This window comes from Mustela putorius, unplaced genomic scaffold (assembly GCF_011764305.1).
Source record: "Mustela putorius furo isolate JIRA1106 unplaced genomic scaffold, ASM1176430v1.1 tig00003896_pilon_pilon_pilon, whole genome shotgun sequence".
NCBI lineage: Eukaryota > Metazoa > Chordata > Mammalia > Carnivora > Mustelidae > Mustela > Mustela putorius.
The window spans coordinates 14547928-14555678 of record NW_025422045.1 but is presented as its reverse complement, the minus strand read 5'-3'; positions in this window follow the sequence as shown (position 1 = coordinate 14555678).

The window sequence follows — 7751 nt, the reverse complement described above, 5'->3', positions numbered from 1 at the left end:
TTTTCCTGGTAATCACTAAGATAGCTTTCATAATCTTTGGTAACCCTAAACTTCTAAGTTCTGCTTGGATAATAATTTGGGATTCAATTCATTGGACAACTAGGTCTTTTCCAAATAAGGTGCTAATGCATTGATTATTGGACATAAGTTTATGCTTTTAACTCTTTATTACAAAAAAATTAAGGATATTTAAATCTATTAATAAACATACTTTATGCTTAACTAATTCATAAATTTGCCATTTAAAAAATTCTGGTATAACCTATTCACAGTTGGTTACTACTTAGTTTTCACTGGAGACTAAGGTTTCTAAAAGTGCAAAATTCTGCTAAGTATAAGACTAATGAAAATAAAGCAAGCAACTCTTTACGTAGAAAATTAAAGAAATATAAGAAAGATGTAAGGAATGGGAATGCATTTTTGTTGAAAATAAAAGAGGGTAATTTTGATCTATATAAAACTGGTTGTTTGCAAAAAAAAAAAAAATTGGCTTGGCACAAAATCTAAATGCAAAAAAAGGGGGGGGGGCTAGAAAGTTTTATGGAGGGAAATCTTTAGAAAGTAATTTACATGTGGTTAGGACAGACTAAGATTAAAATAAAAGGATTTTAAAATTCTGCTTTTCTTTCTGTTCAAAAGACAAAATTTTCTTAAAATTGTTCTGTTCTTGATAAAAGTATGTAAACAGCTATTTTCTCTTTGCCTGCTCAGGAAAACCAGTTTTTATGTTTTGCCTTTATCAGATCTTTGGCCATCCCTAATACTATTTAGGCAAATACTTTAAAATTTTCTGAAGTTTTAACAATCTTCCCAAAACTTAAATTGTAAATAAAGCCACTTTAACTCATTAGGCCTTTTATTCGGTATGTTAAGTTACTCCAGAAACACTGTTAAATAAATAATAAGCCTTAAGTTACATTTGGATAAATGCTATTACTATTCTAAAAATAATGTACAGTTTCTAAAGTTTTAGTATGTTCTGATATAAGACCATCACTTAATATTTTTATTATTAAAATATTATATGTCACAAAAATAACCAAATTTCCTTGCCAGTTATAATGAGATCTCTCATCAGATGTTCAACCATGTCCATTTTTAACTCTTTTGTCATTTATACTTACTACTCCATCTTTAAAAAAATTCATATAGATTCCATTTATTTATTTGACAGGCAGCAAGAGACAGAACACAAGCAGAGGCAGTGGGAGAGGGAGAAGCAGGCCCCCCGCCAAGCAGGGAGCCCCTTGTGTGGCTCAATCCCAGGACCCTGCAACTGTGACCAAACCAGGAGGCAAACACCCATTTAGGATAAATACAGATATTCAGTATCTTTAAGATTAAAAGTAAAATGGGTAAAAATTGCCAAAACTAACTGAAGCTACATTCAAACTAAATAAAAATAATAACATGGGCCTAAATAAATTGACAAAAATTATTATAGTTGATGACTTTCAATTAAAACATTGTTGATTCTCTATTTGCTCTTCCAAACTAAGGAAGTTTTCTCTTAAGACACCAACGAGATACAAAAATAACAATAAAACAAATTAAAGCATCTAACTTTTCTCTACCTAAACTCTTCAAAATTCAAAAGGTCTCTCAGTATTTCTCCCATGGCAATCCTTGTCATTTACATAAATTCAGTAACAATCTGTTCTCCTTGTAACAGGATATCATTAAAAACATTCATTATTGGGGTGCCTGGGTGGCTCAGTCATTAAATATCTGCCTTCCACTCTGGTCACAATCCCACAGTCCTAGGACGGAGCTCCACATCGGGCTCCCTGCTCGGCAGGAAGCCTGCTTCCCCCTCTCTCACTCCCGCTGCTTGTGTTCCCTCTCTCACTGTCTCTCTGTCAAATAAATAAAAATGAAATCTTAAAAAAAAAAGGTATTAAAAAATTGGTTATTTTGCCAAGGCTTTAACTGATATGTCATATTTGAGAAAGGCATGCATAGACTCAAATTTGACCAAAGAGCTTTAAAAAATTTTACACTGGGGAATCACACATTGCACTGGCATCCCTTATAACCCACAAGGACAAGCCATTATTAAACGTACACATTCTACCCTCAAAAACATGTTAAATAAACAAAGGGGGGATATAGGCCTAAGTAATCCAGACCCCTCCTCAAGATTATACAAGGCACTCAACTCTAAACCTTTTAATTAATTTGACTTATTTTTAACTTGGCTCTGCCTTAAATCATTCCACACAAGAATGCCTAGGGTGATGCCCCTTAGTTTTATGGAAATACCTTAAATCTGTGGCAAGGACCCCATAAATTCATCCTTTATGGAAGAGGCCTTGCTTGTGTCTCCTCACAGGAAGGACCAATTTGGCTTCTGGCTTGGAATATCAAGCTATATCATGGCTTGGCACAGCCCAAACCCAGTCCCACAGATGAATCAGCTAAAGCTGGGTAAGCCTCAACACCAGAATCACTCAATGCTGAAGACACAACATACAACTGAGATAATGGGGAAACCTGAAGAAAATGCCTCAAAAGGCTGAAGAAATCCTACATGTAACAGGACAAGCCCACACACCCCAAAACATGTTCCTGCCCATGATCTCAATAATAAGTACAGTATCTGTCATGGTCGGTATATTTTACTGCCTTATTCCAGAAGTTATGGCTACTAACTACTGGATGTACATGCTTAACCCTCCCCTCTGGAAGCCCCTAACATGGGCTGAATAAACCCTTTCCTGTGTACAATAATAACTCTAATTGGTTAGGAGGGCCTTCTTTTCCTTTTACCCAACCCCAGCTCAAGGGCCCCTTCTGGGCCCCGACACCTAATAACATGGAGTTATATGCCTCTGTCCTTCCAATTTGTGTTTCATTGTCTGACCGTCTTTGCCTGATGGTTACTCCTCAAGTATGGTTACATTTCATGTCCAAAAATACCAATAAAAGCCCCATTAACTTTTATTTCTTTTGGAAGCATCCAACATGACAATCCATGTTGGATGTGGCAGACCACTAACAGAAGCCACCCTTCTCTCCCCCACTGTGAGAGGAGCACCACATGGACTCCCTCTTCAGAGATGGCTTCCTGGGAAACATGGAAGGCCCTCAATCCTCAGCCATTTGTGTAACCCTTCTATTCTGGAACAATTCACTACATGACTGGAAAAAAATTAAGAAACACCTTCAAGGTTATCTTCATGATAATTTAATCCTGGATATTCACAATCTCAAAGAACAGATTCTAGCCTCCCTTACCACTATTAATAAATATGAATATGACCATCTTGAAAAAGAATGATACTGGAGGTATCACAACCCCAGACTTCAGGACATACTACAAAGCTGTAGTAATCAAAATAATATAGTATTGGCACAAAAGTGGACACATAGATCAATAGAACAGAAAGCCCAGGAGTAACTCATGATTATATGATCAATTAACCTTCAACAAAGGAGACAAAAAGACACATTGGGGACAAGGCAGTCTCTTTACAAATGGTGCTGGGAAATCTAGACAGCAAAAGAATGAAACTAGACCAATTTCTTACACCATACACAAAAATTCTTAAGATGGATTAAAGACCTAAATGTGAGACCTAAAACCATAAAAATCCTTGAAGAGAGCACAGGCCATAATTTCCCTGACATTTACCATAGAACATTTTCTAGAGGTGTCTCCTGAGGCAAGGGAAACAAAAGCAAAAATAAGTTATTGGGGCTGCATCAAAATAAAAAGTTTCTACACAGAAAACAATTAAAAGACCTAAAAGACAACCTACTGATTGGGAGAATATATTTGCAAAGAACATATTGTATTAAGAGTTAATAACAAAAATACATAAAAAACTTCTACAACTCAACTCCAGTAAAACAAATAATCCAATTAGAAGTGGGCAAAGAAGACATCCAGATGGCCAACAGACACATGAAAAAGTGTTCCATATCACTCGGCATCAGGGAAATACAAATCAAAACCACAATGAGATATCACCTCACACCAGTCAGAATGGCTAAAATCAACAAGTCAGGAAATGACAGATGCTGGCGAGGATGCGGAGAAAGGGGAACCCTCCTACACTGTTGGTGGGAATGCAAGCTGGTGCAGCCACTCTGGAAAACAGCATGGAGGTTCCTCAAAATGTTGAAAATAGAACTGCCCTATGACCCAGCAATTGCACTACTGGGTATTTACCCTAAAGATACAAACGTAGTGATCCAAAGGGGCACGTGCACCCGAATGTTTATAGCAGCAATGTCCACAATAGCCAAACTATGGAAAGAACCTAGATGTCCATCAACAGATGAATGGATCAAGAAGATGTGGTATATATACACAATGGAATACTATGCAGCTATCAAAAGAAATGAAATCTTGCCATTTGCGACAACATGGATGGAACTAGAGCGTATCATGCTTAGCAAAATAAGTCAAGCAGAGAAAGACAACTATCATATGATCTCCCTGATATGAGGAAGTGGTGATGCAACATGGGGGCTTAAGTGGGTACGAGAAGAATCAATGAAACAAGATGGGATTGGGAGGGAGACAAACCATAAGTGACTCTTAATCTCACAAAACAAACTGAGGGTTGCTGGGGGGAGGGGGTTTGGGAGAAGGGGGTGGGATTATGGACATTGGGGAGGGTATGTGCTTTGGTGAGTGCTGTGAAGTGTGTAAACCTGGTGATTCACAGACCTGTACCCCTGGGGATAAAAATATATGTTTATAAAAAAAATAAAAATAAAAAAATAAAATAAAAAATAAAAATAAATAAATAAATAAATAAATAAATAAAAGAAGTGGGCAGATGACATGAACAGACAGTTCTCCAAATAGGATATACAGCAGGCCAACAGATACATGAAAAAATGTTCAACACCACTTATCATCAGGGAAATGCAAATTAAAATCACAATGATATTTTACCTCACACCTGGCAGAACAGCTAAAAATTAAAAAAAAAAAATTAAGAAACAAGAAGAGTTGGTAAGGATATGTAGAAAAGGAAACCTTCATGAACTGTTGGTGGGAATGTAAAGTTGTATAGTCACTGTGGAAAACAGTATAGAGTTTCCTCAAAAGATTAAAAAAAAAATAGAACTATCATATGATCCAGTAATCACACTACTGATTTACCCAAAGAATACAAAACCACTAATTTATAGCAGCATTATTTCCAATAGTCACATTAGGAAGGATCCTATATCCATCAGTAAGTGAATGGATAAAGAAGTCATACACACACGCATGACATGCATGCTCACATGTGCATGCACACACACACCAGGAATATTAGCCATAAAAATGAATGAAATCTTGCCACTTGCAACAACATGGATGGAACTACAGAGTGTAATGCTAAGTGAATTAAGTCAGAGAAAGACAAATACTATATAAGTTCAATCATATTTGGAATTTTAAAAACAAAATAAGTGAACAAAAAGAGACAAACTAAAAAACAGACTCTTAACTAAAAGGAACAAACTGATGATTACCAAATGGGAGGTGCATGGTGGGATGGGTAAAATAGGTGAAGGTGATTATGAGTACACTTATCACTATGAGCACTAAGTAATGTATAGAATTGTATCATTATATTGTATACCTGAAGTTAATGGAATTGTTACCTTCTGTTAACTATGTTGATTATACTGGAATTAAAAAAAAAACATGAATATGACCAAAATACCTGTAATATCCTTTTGGATAATTTACAATGGTTAAACCCAAAAAGTTGGTTTTCTCCCACTGAATGGGGACTCATCAGCCTGTCTATTCTTTTGCTCATTTATTTGTTTGTTGTTTCTTTTCATAGTCTGCAAAATGGGAATGAAGGCATTTTCCAGAGTTGGAGAAACCCAAGAGCTATACCTGGGATAGATGCAACAAGAACTTGGCTGGATTAATAAGAGAAAATGGGGGAAATGTGGGGATTCTCAGTGCCTGGATAGATAAAATCTGATTTGCATAGGACTCCCTGGTTGAGACTAATTGCAAAGCAAAGGAGGAAAACCCAGAATTCTGGGCCTCCTTTGAATTTTCTGGGCTAAAACCAGCCAGATTCAAGGTTCTTATCTAGGGAGTAAATGTTTACATTTTGAAGAAAAACAGGCACCTCTGATGGTCACATACTTCACTTCACGAGCTCTGCTTGCCCCTATCACGCAGTTGCTCCCATATATTACTGTCCTGATCATTAAAGCTATATACTACTTCTAGTTTTGTGCTTGTGCTTGGTGCATTGGTAAAACACAATAAAAGTAGAGACAAAGCTTAGATCATAGCCTTTGGACACTAGAGCATCTGGTCTCAAGGTCCTCTCCTTTATCCTACTAAGGTGTCTGAGGTAATCTTTTCATTGGCTGTCCCAGGGTGTTTAAAATAACAAGGATAGTTTCTGCTATCTGCAATAGAGTCATGACTGGCCTACCAAAGAATTATTATACTCAGTGTGAAATCAACTGGGGATGAGATCAACAAACAGCTAGTAGTCATTAAAACATTGTTTTCATGACCTTTTCATGTGAAAATTACCGGCTTTGGGGGATTCTGGTCCAAGTCAGCCATAGAGGAAGACATTGAACTCACCTCCATAAACACACCAAATTTACATTTAACTACAAAACAGTTTCTCCCGAAGAACTGGGGACTGACTGAACAGCTTTTGCACAAAAGAGAGGGCAGCAAAAGAAAATGGCAGAAGAGACAGACAGATAGGGTAATGAAGGGAACGCACATCCCTGAAACTGTGAACTACAGTGGGAGGGATCATACTGAGGGACTCTGAACAGATTCTTCTGCCTTGGAACACAGAAAAAAAAAGGGTGATTTGAAAGAACAACTAGTATATAAAAGATACAACCCTGGAATTCTGCCAAATGGACAGAGGCACTAATAGCTATCTCTCAGGATTGGAGATCTGGTGAGTGCCATGGTTTACCCTCCCCCTTTAGCAGCCCCAGGCCTTCTAGCCCACGCCAGCCGTGGACATTTAGGGACACAGAACAGAAGCTCAGTTTAAACAACTGGCATATTAAAAACCAGGCCCTAGAACTCCACCAAAGAGCAGGGTGGGGAGAGAAGGCTGTTGGAACTCTCTGGAGCTGGGTCTAAGTACCCTAAGCACTTAGCAAGCACTGGGTCCCCTACTGTCCAGCCCCAACTGTCCCACACCGGTTAGTACACACTGACACCCCTGATCAACACTCTCTACAGCTCCAGGCCTTGTGCCAAGGTGACACAGGGGCAAAGTTGACACAGGGCAAAGCACCCTAGAACACTCCATCCCCACACCACGTTGGCTTCAGACAGCTTGCTAGGGCATCCCTGGTGCAGAATGCTCCAGGACCTCCCAACTGATGATGCCCACTTTGGCTCCAGTGGCCCTACCAAAGTTCCCTGTGAAGAGTACCCCAGGATCCTCACCTTGTGCCTACCTCAGTTCCAGCCACCCCATCAGGGCACCACCTGCACTGAGCACCCTGGCTCACACAGACTTCATCTTCAACTGTCCTTTCAGGATACACTTTGAGAAACCCAGGGAACACACTGGCCAACACCCATTCCAGGTATAGCTGCCCTGCCAGTGCAGAGTGCTGCAGGATCCCCAGCCTGCACCCGACCTTGGCTCCAGCCATCTCACTGGGGCACTTTTGTGTAGAGAGTCCTGGAATATTTTAGATTACACTCCCTTCAGCTTCAGCTATCCTGTCAAGGTTCCCTATGTGCATAGAGCACCAGGACACGCCACTTGCACCCACTTCATTTT